General features: G+C 34.1%; 1 protein-coding gene across 1 annotated transcript in view; it reads right to left on the reverse strand.

The window, feature by feature from the left end:
• GlyT (Glycine transporter) overlaps positions 1 to 26,747 on the reverse strand; it is a 105,574-nt gene that overhangs the window by 53,229 nt on the left and 25,598 nt on the right. The window contains exon 3 of the mRNA XM_036375752.2: positions 18,380 to 18,429. The gene's annotated coding sequence lies outside the window, so the exon portion shown is untranslated. The remainder of the gene's footprint in view (positions 1 to 18,379; positions 18,430 to 26,747) is intronic.

Here is a 26,747-nt window from a genome sequence, read left to right on the forward strand (position 1 = left end):
AACAATAACGTGAGCCTAAAATAATCAGAACTAATCTGGAATTCAAGGACACTTCAACTTGCACTTACAGTAGCATCTTTTAAAAATACGTTGAGAATAGTTTATGCTCTTATAACAACAATCACACATTTGGTAAGTATACACCATATATATACATATACTTGTATATAGTTAAAGTGAGTTACTTAGTACCAAAGGCTCATTGATATAATCGTGTTATGACATAACTTATAACTTTTTTTAAGAAAAAAAGTTCACCTTACATGTATATATATATATAATCTATAATGAGCAACTAAGTAACTATCTCATGCAAAACCATTAACAGTTTGAAAGTATCTTCAAATTTTTGGAATAATATCAAAGCACACACCACGAATAAAATCTTGAAACATCTAAAAATGTGTAACTAAAAATATATATACAATACAAGTACATACTTACATATACATATATTTCTGGAATAATACAGTGTGAAGATTAGGAGCTAAAGTATAATAGTTCTTTTACTTCTTAAGTATTGTATTTTGGACGGTGTTCCTTTCACTTCGGCGTGAATGCTTGCCTCAAGGGGCAAGTGACGGTTTCATAAAATCGATTTTGAATTAATCCAATCTAGAACATTCATAGAATATGGTAAAGTAATTCTCCGAAATTGAACGTAGTTGGAAAGTTACAGAAGTCAGAAAGTAAGGTCTATAGAGCGCGTGGCCTTACACTTGAATTTCTTAACGTGTTTTTTTTTTCGAAACTATATAAAATTAAACTGGCGTCCACGATTTGTCAAAAACGGTTCCATGGATTGCTTTAAAATGGCAGCATCCTCACACATGTGGCTATCGCCCGAGCCAGGACTTTTGAAAAATATATATTTTTTATTTCGCAAAAATCATCTAATTTTGGGTTTAAATGTTTAAAAGCATTTAAAAATTTGAATTTTCAAGATTTGTTAAAGATCCTAGTTCCACCGATAGCCATCTACCTACAGGTTAACATGCAATTTCCTTTTTTGATTTTGGGTTAGCCAGTCTGCTGGAATCATGGACGCCGTTTGTTTAGCCTTTTTATACATGGGTGTCATTCGAGTGATAAATCTCGCAATTATCAAAATATTTTTACTTAAAAAAATTCAAAATTACAGCTTAAGGCTTAATAAATATATAGTAAAAAGTTGGAAGCTCTGTGTTTTTTCCTTTCACTATAAAAGATTTGGAAAAAACTTGAAAAAACGGCCATCACAAGGGATGACCACCTTAAGATCGTTTTGTTTTTCTAAAAACCTTACGAAAAAAACTACAGTAGTCAGTAGACAGTAATGGCTTGTATAGACTCCATCATTTTGGAACCAATAGCTCTACGACTTTGGATTTTCAGAAAGAAATAATGAGCTAGCATCGATCACTATGGTCTTTTATCGATTGTTTCGTTTTATTAAAAAAAAATGTTGCCCAGTAATTATCTTAGAGCAAACGCCAGACCAAATATTCCTTAAATGTTACGGAGTTTCATTGACTAACAAGGAGACATATTCAACGCTTTAGAAAAGCACCATAGCACCTACGCAATATTGAATATTGTCAAAGATAGAAAGCCGGATTAAAGATGGCCGACTAAATGGAAGAAAACATATTTGAGGAGTCCTATATAACTAAACCTTCAGGCATTGCCGGACACTCTAATGTTCAATCGGGACATAGTTTTAAATTAAAAATAACTTTCTACTACAATGGTTGTTAATATCGGGAATTTTACGATGACATCTCCTCTTTAATCACTTTACTTAAAGAGCTCATGATAGTGTTGAACATGTGAAATTATAGAGTAATATCTCTGTGGACTTAAATTGTCAGTCGGAAGAAAACTAAACAGTTTTTCTTTCAGATTGCTATCTAAAGTTCAGTTTTTCTTTCAGATTGCTATCTAAAGTTCAGTTGGGTTTTACTGGGGAGTAACATAATCTACCCTAAGTAATCGCTTATGAGCAATTGCTCACATTCAGTTGATCCTTCGATGTACCCTTTCTTGCAACCAACCAAAAAAGCATCATACAATATAGATTACTGTTCTGGATGGTATGTGTAGATAAGTGATAAACAGAAATAGGTACCATCTATCACAATCTCAATTTTTCAGTACACGAACCGTGTGGCCACGTTTTTACAACATAATCGCTTTGCAAATAGTTTTATGCAATCCTTCAGGTTTTGCCACCAATTAGCACACGAACAGGTGAATGTAGGGGTGTGTATACATATTAAGCGTTATGATTTAATCACTCGTATAAGCTAAATCGCTTCCTTCGATATCGCCGAGTCCACTCGCCATCGGTACTTGAGTGGAAAATTTGCACAAAAGCCACAACTTAATTATGGAAGCGTTCAAAAGCGAGTGAACGCGAGCACCAAAGGAGAGGGTCTCGAAGTATATACATATATGCCACTGCATGTGATATTTATGCGATTATCTTGGCTTGTATACATTTTGTAGCATCTTGTAAATTGTTTGCCTGTTTTTAGTAGCATGATCTGCTCATAATACCCAACGGCGCGTAGCTGGTGAAAAATGTAAAAACATAAAATGAGAAACATAACGGAAAAGCTCACAGGCGCGTAAGTGCGAGTGCTGTAAGCGTTGTTGTTATTGCTGTTGTTGTACTCGTTGACAAGTGCTGAGTGTCATTGACGTGAATGTCGCTTGCGGGACGGCAAACAGCGTGAGTACACTCATTAATCTTGAGGCAGGCCACAAGGGTATGAGTAAGACTAGTGACAGTATATATGTACATTAAGGAGGTTCTTACAACAACAAGTAAACTATGTTTTTTTATAACTTTAAGTACAATAAAGGTCGATGCTATTATATAGTACATATGTATAATATATTATATATTTCAAAAACAAAAAATTTAAATATTTTTAACGATGGGCAAAGGCACGGATACGCCACGCACCAGCTGAATTTTCAACACCTACATGGACGGATCAAATAATGGCTGATGAAGTGGCCACCGGGATTTATTGCGCGGAGATAGATCCTAGACGAACCTGCAAGCTGCCGGAAGTAGTATCTTCCAGGCAGGAGTCTATGTGGTCAGGAAAGCTGCTGAGATAGCTAATAACGCAGGAAACGACATAAAGAACAAATATTGTATATACGTCGATTGCCAAGCGGCAATTAAAGCAATAATCTCTTAACGCATTTTGCCAGGGAATATTCTTGGAAGCAAAGACATACTGGGTTACAGGTCGCAAGGGCATTCCGGGAAACGAAATAGTGCCATCCGCTTGGCTACCGAACCAGTTCCGGAAATATGCACATCGCTAAAAACTAATACACAGCGCAATTTCCGAAAGGGCTAACATACAGATTAGAGTGAAATGGAATGCACACAATCACAACTTACTGGCATCACTTGCGAACCGTATGGGTATTATTAACGGCGACGCATGTAGAATGTGCAGAGAATAGGCGTGAGAGAGACCCTAAAAAACCTCCTTTGCTTCTGTCCGACCTTTCGTAGAACATGGATACCTAAAGACATGGATATCTAAAAGCTTCGCAGTTCAAGGGACTCGATGAAGTATCAGAATTAGATATCATGTCTTTATTAAACTTCGCAAAAAGCGTTGACGTCCTGCACGATGTAAACTTCAGCTCGTATTGAACTCAACCTCCATTTGGATTTACAAAGGACCTGTAGGTCTATGTATGGCCTTGTAGCCAACCAGTATTACCTAAAATAAACTAACTAACCAGTATGACTCCTGTTCGCAACACATCCTGACCTAACGAACCACTATGAACCCTGTTCGAAACACCTTAATTGACTCAGAACGCGTTCATTCTTCAACTTTTATCTATTATCTATTATCGACTTAGTGATTGAAATTAAGAAATTCATATTTAGCCAATTTTTTACCACATTTAGCATCATCCTAATGCACATTCATAAATACATATTTACACAATCAAATGCAAACATTTTTCACGTTATATAAGCTACAAACAGTGACATAAGCACTTGCTCGCAGGAAAGGCAATAAAAATGTGTTGAAAAAAAAGCGAAATTGTTGCAAAAATTTAAAAAAATAACGGGGAAAATAATGTTACAGAAAGAAATATTGTGTGTGAAAAAAAATATGTATATAAAAAACAGTGTGAGGAAGAAGAAAAATTTACGTCCAAATGTTGCAGGAAGTGTCGCAGAAATGCTGCCTGTATATAAGGCAACACTTGAGGTGAATTAAATTTATAAAATTATACGATTTAACTATTGTCCTTTGCTCCGATAATTATTTTATTTGTTTGTGTTGATTACCTGGTGATACAGGCTTGATATTTTCGTAGCTTTTTAAATGCAACGCTGTAATCACCAAATAATATATGTACAAGTAGGTAACCGTCAAACTCTGAGTTTAAAAGCCACTGTTAGAAGCTTCAAGTTAGAGTAAATGTTGAAAAATACTAAAAGAAGTTCGTCGTTCTAAATTGCCAGGTCCATGCAACTGGATAGTATTCGGTTCTAGATCTGGTACATAACTCAATAGAAGAATTATGCGAAGAATATTACCATTGCTAAAACAACAACAGCAAATGATAGTAATGACTGGAGTTGTCTCACTTTTATTGGAGTAAAGATAATCACAAGTGCTCACAAACTTTGAATTCGTCCAAAAAAGTACGCAATGCTCCAAACTTTAAAGCATATCGTAAAGAAACCGAAGTTAAGAATAGGCGGGTACCTGGCGTCTGCCACGTTTTAATTCTTATAGATCTTCGTGGCGTATGTTTCACATAGAATAGCTTCTACTGAAAATAAAATTTCAGGCAACTTAGAAATATGTAAGTTCCACTAATTACCGAAAACATCAAAACATCCGAGAGAAAAGCCCAACACTTGCTAACTACATGAAATTGTATTTTTAGTTCTTCTTGCTGATGTACTTCACAAGATCTAATTTATGACTAGAAAATTAGACTCCACCTTAACAGAATTAAACTAATGTAATGTAATGCAACAATTTCAATCTAAGTCAATCCAAATAGAGGAAAATAGCGCTGCACCTTTCAAACCATCAACCAGATCGTCCGAATGATCCGACGCTCCCGCCTTCTATTTCTTAGACATAGTTCTCATATATTTCCTTTTAATCTAATGGACTACAACTGAGCATTGTTTGATATTCAAATGAGAGCCAATGATAAAATGGAGTTGGTTGTTGAGGTCGATTTCCATTTATGAATAGCAGTTGAGTATACTTGCATTTTGAACACCGCATTGAGGAACAAATAATGTTTTGTGCGTCAGATTATGTATACATTAACGTTTTGCGATTTCCAAAGCAGAATAAGTGATAATTAGCTGTGGAGTTATGAGTTCGTAACCAAAAAATTTAAAACTTCACGGACTTTTTAAAACATCCTCTCTCTTGTGGTTTTGCTCAAACTCTCTCACGTCTGTGTGATGTTCGTGAAGAAAAGCTTTAAGTAAGCGCTGAACATGCGTTGTCCGGAAGCAGTGGGAAATTTAATTGTACACACGGTTAAGCAATGCGGACGCGGTCGGTAAATGTGCGTACAATTGCTGCGGGTTACGTATACGCCCTGTTGGTCTGTTGCTAGCAGATGAATTGAGCATTTTCTATCATATAATGGGTCTGTTAACAGGGTAAAGTCGGTTTTGTAATGTCATAGTGGTATTGAAACAGAACTTTTCTTTTTTAAAGGTGCTATAGTTCGTTCAAATATCCCTAGAGATTTCTCGGGACCCAAGTTCAGATTTTAGTTCTAACTTTAGACTTAAAAAATGAACTACCAAAGCCAATTAGGATCAATTTGGGAGTTCTTCGTGTTTTTCTCACGTCGCCAGCTCAACTCGTCTTGAGTTCATCCCGATTGTAAAACCCTTTCAATATAAGCTTGCCCCGGGATAGGTGTGAAGCACCACCAATGCAACTTAATTAAGTTGTGACATGGCGAAAGTGAGCTTATGCACATAACTTTAAATTTGTTTGTCTATATATCATATGTACTTCGTACACATATATTATATAAGTGTGTGTGCGTGTGTGTGCGGATGCGTGCGCAAAAGCCGTTGCGTGTAGCAACCAACACTCGGATAAACACATTTCGCCGTCAGGTAAATAGGCCACACAGCCAGATATGAAGTAATGAAGCAGCAAAAGTTTAACAACAACTGCAAAAAAAAACAACAAAAATGCTTGCTGCTTAATCAGTAATCAGGCTGACAAATGCAATCAAGCGTTGCAACGCAATGAGGATATGGTATTTCGAGGCAATTACAATGAATGAAAACATCAAGGATGCGATTGCCGTTGCCACGCCTGCCACAGCAACTGGACCAGCTGCAGCTACTTTTCGCGATGGGGCAACATTTCTGTATGTACCATATGAGACAGAAGAGTAGAGAGAGAAAAGAGTTCATACTTGCTCTTTCAAATATTTATCAAGTAACTACAAAAATTACGTTTAAGTTAAGGCCGAAAGAATGGAGTCTATGGGTTTAGAGTTATATTTTACACTCAGAGATGAGAGGGAGAGTGAACGACCGATGAGAGCCAGAGGCTTTAAGTACTTATTATAGGGTTAAATTTAACTACCAAACTAATTGGTAGCCTACTACTGTATATGGTCTATATGTATTGTTCCACAACTACCTTAAAGTACCATTTAAAATCTGTAAGACTCCGACGTATTAGCTTAGCTCAAATATTCTGAGTTATGAGTTTATGAATCTATTTTTCCAGACTCTACCATGAAACAGAAAGGGTAGACAATAAAAACTCTGTTTTCGTGAGTAAAACAACAAAGTCGTAAATTGAACTGTAAAATATTTCAATAATAGAGGCAGGTTAACTCACTGTGGTACAGAAATAATGGTGAAGCAAGTAAAGGTCAAAGAACTTAAAATTCCGGTATGGCAATAGTAAATCGAACAAGAGTGGAGAGAAAAAAATATATTTGATGGTTAGCCAAGAAGTAATGAGGACTGCAGTAAGAAAGAAACTTCGGTATAAAAAAATCGGTTAAGATCATTTTTAAACATAAAGTTGATGTATTTTTAAAGATATTTATAAAATTATAATTTTTCGAAGACGCTAACTAAATACGGATAAATAAAAGGATGCTTTTATAATGTATAACTCTTAAACTCCGCTTATGACGTATGGGTGTTTTAGAGATGTTCGCCTAATTAATATTTGGAAATACTTTACCCAGTTAAGAGCTTTTGAGCCTTCCAGTTGACTGCTGTTGGGCTCATACCAGATGATCGTGATACTATGCTGGGAATTTTCCTAAAAACTAACAGCGTTATAGGGACCCTTAGATTCGGTACCGATTCGAATCACAATTTTTAACAATTTTATCGGGCAAGAAACATTTACAGTTTTGAACAATGCAAAATGCCAATAGAAATACTGAAAGCACTGGAAAGTGGCTCTCACATTTTTCAGAATCGTAAGAAGATAATATGTTTGCAATTTTTTATTATTTCACACTTCCGCTATCTTATCGATACAGCTTCGTCGAAATTTTACAGTAGTTGTGCGACACACTTTTTTATAGTTTTACGTCGGTTATTAGTAATTTTTCTTCAATGAGTTTGCCCATAGCTCTGCACCGTAGAGCAAGACATTCAGTGTGGTCGACAGCAAAAGCTTCCGTTTTTCCTGTGTCGGTCCTCGGATGTTGGCCATCAGCCTGCTAAGTGCGAAAGTTATTTTAGACACTTTTACCGCAGCTTTGTGGCCTAGTTTAACTTTCTGCGCGCATATTCAGTGTTTGGTGCAGTGATTATCGCTGCGATGTCGTCTGAGTAGCAAACTAGGGATTTATTGTCGGGCATTTGCAAAAATACTGCATATATATTTTTGTACCCTTTAAATTACCGTATATACAACAGTAGCATAAAAAAAGCAGCGGCACCCTTAGGTCATGTGGAAGCTAATGAATACTTCTTTTAAAGTTTCATGGAATATGAGAAGTTATATAATACATATATCTCAGTCTCAGTTTTTTTGTTATGCAGTTAATTTTTTTCCATATATGATTTTAACAAAATGTTGTACCAAAGTATAACGTGACATGATGGAATAGCAAAACCTTACTGAACACACTGAAAAAATTTGACAAAAAAATCGTAAACAAACATAACCGCCACGAGCTGTCAAATAATGTCATCCATATTGCTAGACGCTGTATATTGATCATATTCGACGAACTGGGATCTTATACAGTGTCAGCCAAATTCAAATTGTTTATGACGCTTCCCTAGGTATTTAGTTTTGTTTGGAACTGGTAATTATGCAATGATTTTTTGTACTTTGGTGCTTCCTTAATGTAGAGCAGAAAAGCAGCCTCCATGACACATATTGTGAAAATGTCCAATTGGTTATTATTCAAAACTTTTGGTATTCTGGAAAAGCGATTTTATTCATACCTAACTTCATCTTTACAATTCAATGAAAAAGCGACATTACTTGCTTTTGCCCTGAAGTAAAAGAAAACTTTAAAATTATTTTTTTTTGTTCGACGAAATCGCAATTCTTAAAATGATGCATGTCTCAATTTTCGTCTTAAATGCAAATTGTCATATAAAAGGAATATATTCCTGACATTTTTGCGCAGCAAATTAATTGCAAGCAGTCGCTTGCCTCATTTAAAGCGCTGTTAATGATCTACTGAGAAAATGTGTGCAAATGAGTGAATAATAGCAATTAAACGCACACATCATTTCATATACTTAAGATATGCACCTATATATAATATATAAGATATATACCTTTGTATATGCACACACACACACTGATACATATAAGTATGCAGAATAAGCAACGGGTTCAACCCTTTTGCGTTTTCTCTCAGCCATTACAAACTAAAATTACAAGTGCTCTTACGAATTTCCATCGAAATTTATTTCCTCAACCCATTAGCGAAGGTAAAATATAATATAAATATTTCACTCGCACACATACCATTGCAAATGATGCCATGTTGGTAAGGCGAAAGCATTGCAAACACATAAAACTAAAAGCGCAACTGCAACAGAAGGAGGGTGCCTCCACACTTGTTCGCTTGAGCTTGATCCCTCTGTGCAGGCTGAGTTTAAGGACATTCGTAATAAGGTTACACGCATACATGCGCACGAAAAATGCATTGGAATTTGTGCATCCGCACACATACACACACCAAGTAGGATAAGGTCGGTAAGTAGATGCATATGTGCGCTTAGAATAAATCTATAAACTATAATTTTTATGTTAAAGCGGGCGTACTTTGTAGTCATGTATGTGTGCGTGTGACATGCCGATGTAGTCATATGAGTTGGAAATTTATTTGAAAATTCGATATGCCTTGAAAGTAGAGAAAGTTTTTTATTTAACATAGTCAGTAGTAGCATTTATACGTACAGGCGCTAAAAGCTTTTGAAGTTTAACTTAAATCTTTATTATAATTTTAAAAATTTTCCAAATTTTTTCTTCGTTTTGCAAATCAAAAAATATGTTATTGCTCTTAGAAAGCTTTAAAGAAATTTCAAAGTTCTTAAAGGCCCCACCAAAAATTTGGCTAATTTTCTAAATCATTTCTTCTTTTTTCGTATATAAATTTAAAATATATGTGATTTCCCTAAGAAAGCTTTTGAAGTTTGCGAAGAGCTTCCAAGAAATTGAAAAGTTCATAAAAGCTCAAGCAATAATGTCTATAATTCTCTAAATCACTTCGACTTTTATCATTTGTAAGTTCAAACTGGTAAGGAAGGGCTAAGTTCTTTTCAATCTCATCAAATTAAAATTGTGTATAGAATGTAGGCGTGGCAATGGTCCGATTCAGGGTTGTAAGTAATGCATTAATATATAATTAAATTAACATTTTAATTATTTTTTATTTTTTATTTTGTAATCCCAAATGCAGGGTTAAAAAATAAAAAAAATTTAATCCCCTATACCGGATAAAAAAGAAATTAAAAAGATTTTAATACCACCCAAAACTTTAAAATTCTTATTTTTTCGACGAAATCGGAGTTTTAAAAATGATGCGTGTCTGAATTTTGGTCTTAAATGTAAATTATCATATAAAAGGAATATATTCCTCACATTTTAGCGTAGCAAATTAATTGTAAGCAGTCGCTTGCCTCATATAAAGCGCAGATTTTTCGTTTTGCGAACTTCACTTAAATTAATTTAAAAATTTAAATTTGTAATCCTTAAGGTTTTGGATTAAAAATTAGGGATTCAAAAATGAAATTTTAATTTTTAATCCCAACATTCGCCATCCTGATCACTTATATATATATAACTCTATATCTATGTCGATAAGTTTTAGGTATTACAACAAACCGTTGGGTAAAGAATGCTATTATACTCTGTGGCAACATGTTGCAAAATTTAATTTCGCTAATTTTCAAAAAACATAAAGAAAACGAAATGAAAATAGCAACTGTAAGCTTTTGAACAATATTTCCAAAAACTAACCAAATTCTAATTCGCTTCCGGAAAGCTTTATTGCAGCTTTTATTTCACTTTTCACAATGTTCATCGAAGCACAAAATATTATTTGAAATAGATTTACTTTAGCTCTTATAAGTAGATTTTATTTCCTCGCCATACCTATGTGAAATGGAAGAGTAGCGGTAATATATAAAAAGAATATTTATCTCAAAACGATTCTCACCTTAACTAAGTTTGGGTTGCGATGTCTTCTTTCTGATGAGTTAACGCTTTCAAAAAACCTGTTTGTGACAGAAAAGCCAGCAATGAGATATACTAAAAAAGCATTTTTCAAGTGAATTAATTTTGTTGGATGTTTTGATATACGAGTTCTGCGGCTATTAGCCATGGACTAGAAGAATATTCTGCTGTGTGTCTGTTGAGCAGATTCAAAGCCTATACTAGCGCTTACTGGCACGCAGTTCAATAGAGATACTTTAATTTTTTCTTAGAAAAGACCGCTTTAAGATTGTTCATTTAGGTTTAAATCACAGCCACCACGAATCGGCTTCCTGCTCCCCGTGGTACCAGGTTAAAATCTTCGAGAAGACTTCGTAGCCAAAGCTACTGCCAGTTGAGCACCCATCAAACTCAATGACTGATGACATTTGTCGCTTGAACTTTAAATGTCTGTTCATTAGAGTACTCATTCAAGGTTTATAAAATCAGTTCAAGCTGAGTATTATAGCACTATTTCTGACAAAACTATGCTGATATTTCTTGGCAAAGCTGAAAAATAGACATAGTGCATGTGGATTTTAGTCGCGTCTTACGACAGGCATGCCATACCGCGGGTAAATTCTAACTAATGCCCGCTGGAGGAAGTAAGAACTAAAGTAAGATCTTATTTGGCTTCTTGCATATTCCGATCACTAGTATAAATACTTAAATGTATTTACAGATTTCAGAGTAACGCTGCTCTTGTATTGATAGGACATTAGACATATGACTACAGAGAGACATTATCCATTACAAACGTATTACCAGTTCGTTAAGGATTGTCCATTTTTCTTAGTTACTATTGTAAATGTCTTCACTCTTGTGTAAGTGTTTTCTTTAGAGAATAACTAGCTTAAAAATCTAAAAAGAAGCTGCAGTTTGTAGAATGGTTAACTATTTAAAAACTTAGAATGGAATACTTTGAAGTTTTTAAGTCATAAGTTCGTTTCAAATCTATGTGACCATGTGTAACATCTACCTCCTCAAGATAACTTTATTATTCATTATAATGGTTTAAGGCGAATGCTTATTCTATAAAGAGTCTTCTTTTGTTAATACTAAAATATAAAACTAGTGACGAAGAGAACGGAACTATAGCTTAATTCATCAGCTATTAAAATATTTACTGCTTCATTAGTTGACGGTATCAAAGCGAGAGTGTTGTTGGAAATACTATGTACAGAATTTCCGATTCTTGACACATCGAATCTGAACACAAGTGCCGATGCAGAGTAGCAACTTTCAAACAAGAAAGGATGCCAGAGAACAGAATAGCAACTTGGTCAACACCTAACCACGTTAGGTTATCATAAAAATGACCAAATCTCAAATAACTACTATTACCAACTACTTGGTTAGGCTTATTAAGTGTAGATTATTTTGGCAGGGATAGTAGTTTGGCTCGGAAGATCTATTGTTATAGAAACAGAAATCTAGAACAGAGAGAGGTTAAAATATTAAGAGAGCGGAACTTTGACTAATTTTCTCTAACACGCCTGGTAACAAATCTGGAAACAACAGGATATCTTGTTAGAAATTGTAATAGTAGCGGAGAATCGAAATCACCTTTCAGTGGCACTATAGCAGAGTCTCAATATTATTAGAAACCGATGGCGGTTAGCACTGTCAACTAAGAATAAAGTAAATTTAATTTGAGATCGTGACTATATACCAGTATACGATCAAGAATGCATTCAATAGAGATTACGACATTTTTATCCCCATACTATTTTTGGGGTGCGTTTAACAGGAAAATAGATTAGTTGGGACATAAAACGTCATAGTCTTGTACTTTATCATTCTTAATATATGTGATATTATATTAATTAAGAAGTGCTGAAACCTATTGGAAAAGCTCTTTAACTAGTACGAGATCACACTGTAGAGTATAGGAGTATAGGGAGAAACTTTAAAGTGTCTTCCGGCAGTAAATGAGAGTATAAGAAACAATATTCAATATCGATCGATAGGAAGATGTCTACTTAGAGAAAGGAACTAGTAAGTGATCGGAAACCAGTAGAATATGAACAAGAAAACAGGTTCGGTTGTAAAGATAAAAAAATGTTTCGATATGCCTAGATTTTGATTGAACAGTCTGTGTGGCAGCTATATGCTTAAGTAGTTCAATTTGAACAATTTGTTTGGAGATTGTAGCATTTAGGGGAAATTTCAGTGCGATATCTCGAAAATCGAGGGATTAGTTCGCATATGGTATATACAGCCGGGCAGACAGACGAACATGGCTAAATCGCTTCATTACATATACATTTTATAGAGTCTATGATGTTTACTTCTGGATGTGACAAACTTCGTAGCAAACTAAATATACTCTATTCAGGATATAAAAATGGGCATTTATAGATTATGCCTGGATATTTATCTAAAATAGCTGACATCCACTTACACTTTATAAACTGAGGTTTCGAAGCTGCTCCTCTAGCGTCTGTCTTCTAATATTCCCAATTAGCAAAACGTTTATTTTATCACTTCTCTACTTTTATAACACATTTCTTCACACAAGTGCTCGTTTTTAATAAGTTTCCTTATTATGCAATCACACTCATATACAAACACTTCAGCAAAAAGATTGCAAATAAAAGTATATGAATGTATGTGTGTTAGTCACACAAACAAATTCATGCAAAATTATTAATCCTTGAGCTTATAGCAGCTAGCACCATTCGAGCGGAAGTGTTACAGATGCATTGTACCCAGCGGTGTACCAAATATAATACATATGCATGCATATGTGTGTGCGCAGGTGCAAAAGTAAAAACATTAAGTAGAAAATAAAACAAGAGAATTATGACGAGAGTAATAAAAATTGTACTTGTACTGCAGTCGTAAACAACATTGGTTTTATGGATGAATGGATGAACTAATCAAATATGTGCGCACACATGTACTCACATGCAATCGTTGTGTTACATACAAGTATGTATGTGTGTATATGTGTACAAAAGATATTGATTGTTTGCTATTGAGCTGGTGTTTTTTGTTTGTTTTGCAGAACAAATCATGCACTTGTGTACCGGTGAAGTGACTAACAGGTAAATGCATGATTTGCTTCAATTATTTTATGTACGTAAGTATGTATGTATGTATGGTACATATTTGTCTGCAAGCGCTTATGGAAACTTGCTATAAACAACGGTGTAATCTGGTGAAAGCTTTAACTGCACATATACAAGTGTATAAGTATGTGCAAGTCTGAACGAACCATGTAAAACAATAAATAGCAAAACAACAAGCAGAAGTGGCAATATTTGTTTTGTATGGTGTTGTGTTAAACAAAAAAAAAAGAAAAGAAATCAGGTTCTGTTTATGGTATACAAGTACATATACTTTTTTTATGTTAAAAAACATTAAAGTTTTTCCATTGGCATAACTTTTCAATAAAATTAATGACAGAATTCATAAAAAAAACAAGCTATAATACCTTTCAGAGGTGCATTTTTTATAGTAAAAAAACTGTGTTGGTTATTGTGCTGTAACGAAAGCACGATCCGCATGCGGTGGCTGCCAGCAGGAGAAGAGAGTTTTTCATGTGTTGTATAGTCTTTTATAACAACAGGAGGCGTCCTCGAGCCTAACTGTTGACTATATATTCGCTGTTCTGTTTTGTGTCGTATTCGTTTCAGCGTTCCTTGTAAGCCAGGAGTAGCTGACTTGCTGACATGGTGTTGCCATGTTATATTGTCGCATAAGTGAAATATATTATATTATATTGTGGCTCGTCCCACAAAACCCTTGCATAATAATCTGTATCAAATTTCGTGAAGATATCTTTTAAATAAAATTATTTTTCATACAACAACAATTTTTTCAAAGATGCTAGCATTGCCTTGAATAATAACCTATGTCAAATTTCGTAAAGAGACCTTGTCAAATAAAATATGTTTTTCATACAAGGACATGATCATTTAGCTTGTATGCCAGCTATATCCTATGATGGTTTGAAATAAGTGGTTTAGACATATTATCAGCTCCTTTAGGAGGAAAGGACGTTTGCAAAATTTCAATTCGATATCTCAAAAACTGCTTCGCCTATATACAGACGGATATGGCTTAATCGACTTAGCTCTTCACACCGATCATTTACTATATATTTGTATTTAATAGGGTCACCGACATTGCGTTCTAAGTGTTACAAACTTCATGGCAAACAAGGTATATGTTTGGGGTATAAAAATAAGGTTAGATCATAGTGAACAGTGACAAAGCGGTTACTGAGTCGTCAACATGGTGTAGGGAGAGGCGAGCAAAGAGAGTGTAAGCTAAAATAGTATTCTGAGAGACCGTCTATTCCAATACTTTCCCAAGACTGTGATTGTTCTCGTACCTTTACATCGCTTCTTAAACTCAAAAATATTTGGAGAATGTTTAATGCCATTGCAACAATAAACATAACAGCAACTATCTGCTTCTTCATTCTAGTATTAGTAATTAGAATTGAACTGAGACAACTTATAGATTCTCAATTTTAATTTACCGGCTAAAAATACTTCGCAATGAAAGTAAATATTTATGCGCCTAAACTAAAGAGGGAAACAAAATCTTTTGTTTTCCTAACTGAGCGCTATGCAGACAGTTGCTTGAATAAAAAAAAAATATTAACATACGAGTACAATTTATGTTTTAATATGTCCTGAAAGTTAGCGGAATATCAACATTTTCCGAAAAACGTTACTCTTTTAAGATATTTGTTGTAACATAAAATTTAACTTAAATTCTCTTTTTGGAAAATTCTAAATATTTGCGCTTTCCATAATTTAGCCTTCTATCAATTATCAAATTCAGTTCCGTTGTATTTCTGCATCAAGCTAGCTTTCATTGTAATTAATATTCAATTCTGTTGAATTTCAGTGATTCCTTGTTTTTTGCACGACTTTTTATTTATAAATATAAAACTATTCAATTTGATTTAATTTTAAAATCTTGTGTTTTACTTCTTCCTGCATTCATGCGCTGTCAGCAGTTTTTAGTTGAGCACACATGTGTACGTGTTGTTTAGTATTGACATGCGACAAGTTGCGTAACACGGTAAAAGCACTTTCAAATACAACAACAAACAACAAAAAAAACTCACCTGAACATGTTTTTAACAGCTAGAACAATGAGAAAATACACTATGCACACATGTCTTTTCTTACTTCATACCAACTATTGCAGAGCTGCGCTTAAGTGTAGATTGTACCATGACAGGTTCGTTCATAAAAATGTTACTCATACGCACCAACACACCAAAGGAAATGACATGGTTTTATGCAGTACTACATAGTATACAGATACATTCATATAACTTTATACACACTAATGCATTTATGTGCGTATTTATGCTGTATATACGTATATACTGCGCATATGTACATAGTTATGTAAATATGTATGCGCTTGTGAGACTCATGTAGGTGTTTGAGTACAAAAAAAAATAAACAAAATCAAACAATGAAGATGATTCCACACTGCCGAAGGTGCTGTGGAAGGAAGTAAAGCTTTGCATTACTACATGAATCAAGCTATCTTATTTATTCAGCTATTTATGGAGCAAAGCAAACGGGAAATGCAAAGCGCAAATGGCGTAGCGCAAAACTGCAAATCAAGTTGAATTACAAAAATAAATGGGGACTATACAGGGATATAACTGTTAAGGCATTTATTTTGGGGCATGAAAAGTGTTTTTGTTTGACTAACAAAATCTTCAAGTCTATAGGAGCAAATAAATTTTTTTGTTGTTTTTAAATTATTATTTTTGGTGGTCATGACTCTGTTTTTCGAATTTTTATTTATCAGGAAATAAGTGTGTCTGTAATTTAACTGAAATTAACTTAGTATAATGGTTAAGGAGATTTTTAGCTCTCAGTTCTTTGAAAAACATAGTATTTGTGAAGATGTGACAAAACATCAAATGTTCGAATCTCACTTGATGAAAAGTTAAATTAAGGAAAAACGGCAATTTTTAATATTATGTGTTATAAATTTCTTTTACCAAAGAAACAAATATTACTTAAGAGAAGTACGAAACTAAATTTAAAGTACTTTCATGGCACTCCATGATGAGATAGAATGAGATGCCACCACATCATATTTACATATTAGCCATGGACCAGCAACTAGTTATGACAAACAACAATTATACCAAAAATGAAACGATCGTTTAAAATACATCATGTGACTAAAGATCATATGACCAAAAAGCACATGATAATTGTATATATTATGTATTGCACTTATCATAAGACAGCTATTTGTATAAACAGATTTCGGAACATCATTTCATTTTGATCAACACTTGATATGGTTATGCAATATTTTACTACAATGTACAAAGATCGTGGGATTTAAGATCTTGTGATTAAAAATGATAAAACTAGTTATAATTATTATTAACTGTTACTGAAAAACGTGTCATGTTATGCCAATACATACGTAGGTCAACAAATGATGAAATCAATTTCACTTAACACCATCACATGATCACACTATACATCACATCACTATATATGTACACACACATACGTTAGACTAATTGGCAATTTACAAAAACAACAAATAAAAAAAAAACAAGAATCGAAAAATTGCATGGCTAATATAGTAAATATGACAAAATATCACGCGATTTATATCATGTAATTGTCATAATATACCGACATCATATGATTTCATAGCATATGTCTTAAATTTGTATCAAAATGAAACACAAATTTTAATATTTGGTACATATTTTCAGTTTTTCCGTTTACTCTGATTTCCTATTGGCTTTCATGCTTTCGCAATCTGAGACACCCTGCTAAGCCATGGATAGACAACACAGCTCTGACACATGTCAAATTACAAACATGACCCTGTCAACGTAACAATGATTGCTTGGGCTGAATGACTGCTGAGACTGCTTGTGGTGCACCGCCTAGCACTTGCTCTCAGTGAACGCACTCAAGCAACAACTTACTTACTGCGCCCACAAAAGTATGCTACTATTTAAACTTTGTGCTCAGCACTACAAACATATGTACTTATCTACCAACATATACACATATACCATAAGAGTATATACACCACTCAGTACTTGGGTTAGGCACTTCACCAACAAAAGCAACAACAACCATATGCCATTTATATCCTTATACGTGGATTTGTTTGCTGGTTTTAGCTTTTGATTCGCATTTCTATTTGCCACAGCTTACAATGTTTCATGGTTGCTGGTTTTCTACAATCAACTCTGTCACATATTGTTTTTATGCATTTGATATTGTTGTTGCTGCGACTTTTTTTCTAACTGCTCCTGTCATTATTACATACTCTTTGGCTTACTTTGTTCACATTTGCAAGCAAGCCAGCTGTTTGTTTTCGCTGTTTTTGTTTTCCCGCTGTGCAATTGTGCGTCAAATCCCACTGTACACACGCGCTCACACACATATTTACATGAGCTTTTGCATTTATTTTTTTACCAATAATATTTTTTATTTAGATTTTATGTGACAATAAAAAGAATTCACCGTTGTCAAGCCTTTGCTGGTCCAGAGGTATGGTACATACTATTGTTGGATTAATGTAAGTATAACAAATGTTAGGGGAGGGGCAATTGATAAATTGAAAACAAAATGAACAAAAGGAAACATTAAATTAAGAGATTACGTTTTTGTACCACTTACCTTTGCCAAGCGTTCCGTTGCGAAGTTACCAGCTATTCCCCTGAGAGTATCTGAAATTGAAAAAGACAGAAGATAAGAGAGAGATGATTTAAAATTTAAATTATTACAAACAGTAGGGAGTGAATTATTCTAGCTTGAACAAGTTTTAAAATTGAAGTTTCTAACGAAAAATCGTTATATTCTAAATTGTTTCAAGTTCCATTGACTTAGTGCGAAAAAAATCTTTGGTCGTAGGAATTTTATAAAAAATCGGTTCTGTATATTCTTAAATTTAGCTTTCAGCTCCACTAAGCCTTAGTTGTAGCTAAAATATTTAACATTTTGAGTGCATGAATTTTGATTTACTGAATCTGCTACCAAAGTGAGGTTAGCAATGGTCTAGACTCTCACTAGTTATTAAAAATGATTGATCGATTTGAATGAATTAAAATGGATTCGTAAGCAAAATAACGCTTAAAAATTAAAATTTGGATTAATACGTTGTATCAAATTTTGGTTCCGAACAGAAACCAACCCGAAGAAGATGTTCCTAAGTACAGAATTCGGGACTTTGAAATCTTGTGTGTCGGGAAAATCACATGAAAACTCAGAAATTTGCTAAAGCGACGAATTCTAATACCAGGTGGCTGGATCGTTGCAAACAACGGTGTCTCCCTAAAACAGGCCAGCCAAGGAAGATGTGTAAAGGATATTCTGATCATCCTTGAAATTTCGATACGTAAAATTTATGTACTTATCAGAACTTCTATCTACTCCGACAGAAGGAGTTAGCAGACCTTTAAAGTTTCTCATTGATCTGGTGAGACCTAACTGTACAAGAAAAGATCGTAACGGTATAAGAAAATGCACACCCGCTGCCAATGCGGTAATAATTGTACGAGGCTGACATTTCTGACAAATTCGATATGATCCAGCAGCCATATGACAACAATTCTACTAAATCTGCATAAAAACACTGAATTGGTCTAAAACTCAGCAACACTACTTATCCGTTTGTGACTTTTGAAGATATGATCTCAAAAAACAAAAAAAGGATTCTTAGAGATTAGAGGTTAAGGATTCGTGAGGAAAATCCCAACCAGCTCCTCCATAGATTTGTGTTTTCTAGTCAGATATGTCATTTTTTAATATTTGAAAAATTTGCGTTTGTCGATGATAATCAACTAATTCCCTATTTAGTGAATATAGAAATAAATATCTCATAATTCCCCTTCTCTAGCGCCTATTACATATGTAATTACTTCTCTTTTTTTCTTATCACCGTATTCTTTATACCGCTCATCTCATCTAAACCCACAACTTGCCACTCTCATTATTTGCTACTTTATATTCTTCCCGCTCACGCCTTGATTTGTCTACTTCAGTTACCTTGATTTGAATAGTCGTTAGCACAACTTACTTAGCACCTTATCTATTTAAACTTCGAGTGCGTTGTCTCAACTTGCATAGGCAAAGAGTTGAGCACAGTGTAGATACGGTAATCGCAGAAACAGGAGCGAATGATATTAAAGCAAATTAACTTGCTAACAACCAACTTAGCTGCATGCTAATGCTATAATTATGCTCCATAATGCATATACTCAGATATTTATGTGCTTACTAACGCTCAGTATTGCATGCTAGTGAGCTTTGGCGTTCATGGAAAATCATTGACGAATGAGAATTCTGATAAATGCGATTATTATCGTTCGGTTTTAATTAGAAATGAAGGAGTTTGAAATCGCTAGTTTTAACTAAAACAGCAGAAATAAACAAATAAAAAATATTTAAAAAATTTTAAATTCACCATACACACTTTCCCTTTCCACTAATTTGGTTAGTTCAGTTTTCGCGATTCTTTATTTTGCTATTTGTTTTTTTTTTTAACAACTCATGCATGTGTAAGCTGCGAGATTCATTCTAGGATAGTGAAATGTAGTACAGTTATCCTTTCGCTTTTATACGCTTCGCTGATTACTATGCAACACTGGGCTGCTGCAATACAATAGTGGTATTTTTGTTGCTGTTCGCAATTCGATACGGACACGTAGTCAGTGTGTGCCATTTTTTTCGCAGGCATTGTGTTACGGCATCATAAATAGTGAGTAAATATTATCTAAATCTAGAAAGACAAAATTTCGTACTAAACAAATTTCTCAGACATTTCATCTTTTTATTGCTGGCTTAGAGCACGCGGTCAACATGGACACTAGCAAAGAGAAAATACACCATATTTTATAGTTTTTCTTCGATAAAGGCGGCCGAAATGTGATTAGTATTTATGGTCCTGATATTGTAACAGTCAAATAATTGCAATTTTGGTTTCGTCAATACAGTTCCGGTAATTTCAATGTCAAAAATGCACCACGTTTTGGAAGACCAATTGTCGAAAATATCGATAAAATAATGGAAATCGTAGAGTCTGACCATCATATCAGCACTGTTACCCAAGTCAATTGTCTAAGAGCTAGACATTGCGTGAAAGATCGTTTGAAAGCATTTGAATAAGGATGGATACACTAACTAAAAGCGCGATAAATCAATAACACATGCTTTAGAGATATACAATTCTAGACCCGATATGGTTGGAAAAAGCTTTAAAGGAGCCGGTGTCAAATTTGTGGGATCGCTCACATTTAGGTGAAAATCTATGTAGCGGAACCTACACCACCGATTTCAACCAAATTCCAAACTAATATTACATATTATCCTGGCATTCCTACACTACAGTGTGAAAATAGGTGAAATCAGACAAAAACCATGCCTACTTCCCATGTAACACAATTTTAAATTTCATTAGATTTTTTCCTTTCCAGTATACAAATCAAGAACCAATAAATACTTGTATATCTGGATAAAACTTTACACAAATACTGACCTCAAGGTATGCTCAAAAATTGTCGAAATCGGACTATAACTTTTGAAGAACAGTCTGTGAAATATACTTGTATTATTGATATTCCTGGAAAATGCTTCTTTGATAATAATATAAATAAGAGAAGTATAATTTTATCTGACAGGAAGTAAAATGTAGTAATAAAACTAAGGGAGTCTGTGACCTTCAGAATGAGTTAATATAATACCAAATTTGATTTTAATCCATTTGCGATTTCGTCGCACAATGAACAACAACTAAAGTTATTTAGCCAGAATTGATCCTTGCAAGTTGAAAAACTATAAAATGTTCGGTTACACCCGAACTTAGGCCTTACTTACTCCTTTTGTTGTCGATTGTTTTAAAAATTGTTGGATGGTGAGAAGGTGCGCTCGTACTTATCTGCTATGATTGTCGACGTACACTTGCACCTATTGTGAAAGCATTTGATTCGTTTTTTATAAATTTTCCCATAAAGAGCTTCTATGCTTCTACTTTATGCGTATTTTTTTGTTAATTTTCTGGATAATTTTGTTTTTGGAATGCAAAGATGCAGTGGAATGCTCTATACTAGTAGAAGAAGTGATTAGGGTGTTAGATTTTTGGACCAAACATGGCATAATAGGTAAAACTCCTCTTAAGTTTTTTAGCCTAATATATCAAATATAAAAATGTTTGTCTTCCCGTTTACTTTATTGAACGTTTGAGTTAATATGATTACTATCCCAACAAAATTAAGTGAGAATGTTTCGTTGGTAATGTGAGTTGGTAACAGGAAATAAATAAATTTATGTATGTCTTCATTTAGTCCACAAAAGAAATAAACGAACTGATCCGTTCTTCCAATAGGCGTTATTGTGGATATCTCGAATAATTAGTAAGTTCTCTTCGGTGGAGATGTAACCTCATTTGGTAATAAAAATATGCTTAAAGGGCTTGCAACTTCGTCCAATAACAAATAATCTCCTTCAACACAACATTTTTGCTAACAACTCGAAATATTTCAGACTCCTGAAATTCCTACGAATTTGCTTCGATTCCACAAAAATATTAGCTCTAACAGAAGTATATTTGCGACATAAATTCCTCGAGTTTAATGCTTTTAATGGGAAAATTGTGTCTATTATGAATTGCACTGAGCTATATACATATTTACATAACTGTACGCATATTTCCCACGTGCACTCTATTTGCATAAGTTTGCCAACGAAAAAACGCATAAAAAGAAAATAAAAATAAATTAAGAAATGAAAAGCGAAATTGATTGCCAGAAAAAGAAAGATGTTGCGTAAGTTGACAGCAAGTAAATATTAAATAAGTTTTGTAATATAAATATTTATGCGTGTATATGTGTGTACAAGTGTGTGTGTGTTCAAAACTATTCTATTTGAAATTACATTCAATTTATTTTGAATTGGCGCTGTCAAAGTGAATTTTGATTTGAAGCACACCAAAGGGACGAAGCGGCGCGCACATATACATACATACACATTCGCATACATATATGTATGTATATATTCATATATACATCTATAACTACTTAGAGTGCTGAAGCATGAAAAAGCTCTCACATCCAATTCTGTGGCATAAGAAAAAAATTTTTTACCGACATTCCTGGGGCATAAGCGTTCGCTGCGCTGCATATATTTATGTCAATTCAACTGCAAGGTGTTGTGAAATATATAAAATTTTCACGAATTAAATTGCATTAAAATTGCAAATCAAATTTACCGTAATGTGTCCGCAAGACATAGAGTCGAACGCGTGCACGCACACATGCATCAACGCGTATAAATTCAGCGAATAGAGCACAGCTGCACTGCGGGGCGCTTGCTATTTACAGAATTCGAGTAAAAATTATAAAAAAAAAACAAGAAATTATTAAAACATTAACTTCCGTTACACCGAAGCATAAATACAAAATATACCCTTCACAAATACAAAATATTTCTTACAAGAACTTGATTGTGATCGGTTAGTTTGTATGGCAGCTATAGGCTATAGTGATCCGATCTGAACAAGTTGTACGGAGATTGTACCGTTACCTTAAATAGTAATTTCTGTTCCAACAAAAGACTGTTCAAATATACAGATAGACAGACATGGCTAAATCGACTCAGCTCATCATGCTGATCATTTAGGTATATATTTTATAGACTCTCCGACGTTTTCTTCTGGAAGTTACAAACTTTGTAGCAAACCTAATATACCCTGCTCAGGGTATAAAAGAACAGGAAAAAATAATAAAATAGAAGAAATAGTAGCTGACGAGCTAAAGAAAAATATAACGGTAAAGTAAATACAGTAACAGTTGACGATTGACGATTGACTTGGAAGTCTTGACTCACTTTGAGAAAATGCCGAAGTAACTCCAATTTTATTTACCCAACTAGTTCTCAGTGTGGACCAAAACTTGCTTTGACCTTCTTCAGCATTTTGTGCAAAGTAGTAAGATAGCACTCTGTTATGGGCCAAAACTTTGCAAAATCAAAGGAAAGTAAGAATAAAAATCATATAGATTAACAATGTAGGAGAGTGCTTTAAGGTAGTAGTCTGGTAACTTGGTTTGGAAAAATCGTTTTCTTCGAAAGTGCTACACATTAAAAATACATTAAATTTTACAACGAAAATCAAAATATTGACGAAGTTATAGCACCTAAACTTTAAACGAGTTTTTCTCGAAACAACGTTTTTACGGTTTGTATTAAACAATTTTCTATCCAACCGATTTGGCTGAAATTTGAATATGTTTTTTTGAGACGCTCACATCAGTGCTACGAAACAACAAATTTCAACAAAAAAAGACAAAAATAAATTTTTTGTACACTTTGAGATACTATAAATAATAATTTACAAAACGAAACTGATTGAATTTTATTTTTTTCAAATAAAATATTCCCAAAAAAGTTACCAGACAACTACGTTAAGCATCTTTAAAGGACGAAGACTTGTTTTTGAGCTCAGTTAGTCCACTCAACAAATGATTGCTAAAATTGTTAGCTACGAAAGTCTGATCGGCCAGCACTGTCAAGGAAATCTAATAGGCTTTCATTTGTTATCATTCCGTTAACTTTGTTACGAAGATGATGACGCGGAGGCCAGCTCAAATCACATTCGGTGTACCATATATGACCAGGATTGGGGATTGTTCTATAGTCTATGCGTACTCTATTTATCGGCAAGAGGTTAGGTGTTCCAACAAAACTTTAGCCACCGAGCGATCCGAGAACTTCTAACAGTGGAAGACGGAATCTTAGTTGAGTAGATGATTTGAATTGGCTTGGAGAGAATTGACTATGTCGAAGTCAAGCCTGCACTGTTACAATATTCATACCTCCATTCTGGAAGGCTTCCTCTTGTTCGGTGGTTCAACTCGAGTTCAGTTAATTCACTGTCTGATAATTTTAGTCAGAGCAGGAACACATAAACTTAATGAGTTCTTTCATGGTGGTTTAAACCAAAATTGAGTGATTAATAAGTATTCCTAGGAATATTTTGATGTCTTTAAAAATGCTGCATCTGAATTTTTCGTGGTGATAATCCGGGACAGAGTTGATGGAAGAGCTTACTATCAGTTGCTTTGCAAGAAAGCTAATTACAAACTTCATTCGCAAGTTAGCATTGAAAGTTATTAGAGATTATCCGACTACATTCTATGAAGCTTCTGAGTATTTATTTCACACTACTGCAGCAGATAAGCTGATTAAGTGAGGTAACCTGGTGTTAAAATACGTTTGACTAATTAATTGTGAACTACTAATGTATCCGCTGGTTGGAAAATATGAGTGGAAACAGCTCTAATAAAATTTACGAGTTCAATGTTGTAAGTCGCCAAAGAACTTTTTCACTTTTTCATTGTAAAAATATTTTTAATAAAAATTTCTGATGAAGAGGTCTCTCCTCATTATTTTAACTAACTAGTTTCGATCTGGTCCAATACAAACTAGATTCGTGAGGCAAATAGCGCCTTATTGGATGGTTTTGATTTACAATGAAGTTTTTTTTTTGTAATTATATTCAATTTAACTATTGTAGTTTCGTACTAGTCTCTCGCAAATGAGTTGAAAAGCAATTCTTTGGTAGACAGATTTAATTTATTTTAGTGAAAAGTTTGAAACATTAAACAAAAAGTATTAAAAAAGTAACGTAATAATGGAATAAGCCTGAATTAATTTTAAAATATATTTTTTAGGGATTGTTTTTTTGGCAAAATATAAATGTATTTATTTACAATTTATAGTACTGTTTGGGAGCATTTTCTTTGCCAAATTTGTCTTCGTTTTTATTTCCAAATACAGTTATTGCTTTGAAGGTCGCTGCCTGACTAGCAAACAGAGCTGATATATTTTCCTAGTAGTACACATATGTTACCTATTCAGTTTGAAGTGCAAATGTGCGTCTGTTTGTGTGAAAATACAGTGAAAGTTGTGGAGTTCAGTTGAACGATTATATCAGTGAAATTAAATTTATGTCAACAACTAGAACTTTAGTAGTTTTAAAACTATTAGGGAAATTGATTTTTCATATGCATATTCCCAACAAAAGAAAAAGAAAATAAGAAATTTTAGTTTTGAAATGTGAAATGTGAAACTGAAATACACTTTGTGTATGTGTAACATATGTATGAAGTAGAAAATGGAAAGTGGAAGTGGAAGTAGAAGTTTTGGTATATGGAAAATGTCACACACATAAGCTTTTTCCGCCTTTTTCTGTCATTGCACTGTCTTAAATACTTATGTTGTCAAGAGTGTTGCCTTGAGAGTTTAAAAATTGTTAACGTGAATGTTCAAAAGAGTATATAAGCCCAACCAATACTAGAGCAGAAGATCTTGATTTCCAATTAGTTGATAAAATGGCAAAACTACTCTTTCTCGGTCTAACTTCTAGGTTGTTCGGAAATTCCCTTTCCTTTAATACTCTTTAGAGTGAGAGTGATATACACTTTAAGATTTAAGCCTCCGCAGGCAGAGAGTACACTTCGTCGTTTCCAGAATTTTAGTATTATTGATGGCCGAAATTGCGACATCTCTCAATAGATAAATTTTAATGCACTCCAAATACAATGGATGCGCTTTAAAAATATATTGAATTTTAAAATAAGAAGGGGCAGGTGAACTGTTAGTTCCTAAACGGATCAAATTCGATCTGTTTAGGTTACCGCCGTAAATTATGGTTGGTTAGGACGGTGAAGAAGTCAGCAGAGAAAACTGGGAAACTGCTCAATTCTTTGAAAAACCGAAGGGTACTGCGGAATTTTTAATGGCCGTTGAGAGACGTGTGTCTACTCCAGAAATGAGTCCTCACAATGAAGAAAGTTCATAAACATTAGCAATTCTAATTCTAGATCTATGCGATGCCAATAGAGTTGAGAGCTCTAGTCAATTCCGTAAAAAGATAGGGAGTGAGAATTCCTAATAAAGATTTTGACAATTATGAAAATATCAAGGTTTCTTATAGCAAGATGGTCATTCCAATGATTTACCACAGTAAATGGTACTCATCTATACCTTGGCA

Source organism: Bactrocera oleae, chromosome 4 (genome assembly GCF_042242935.1).
Source record: "Bactrocera oleae isolate idBacOlea1 chromosome 4, idBacOlea1, whole genome shotgun sequence".
NCBI lineage: Eukaryota > Metazoa > Arthropoda > Insecta > Diptera > Tephritidae > Bactrocera > Bactrocera oleae.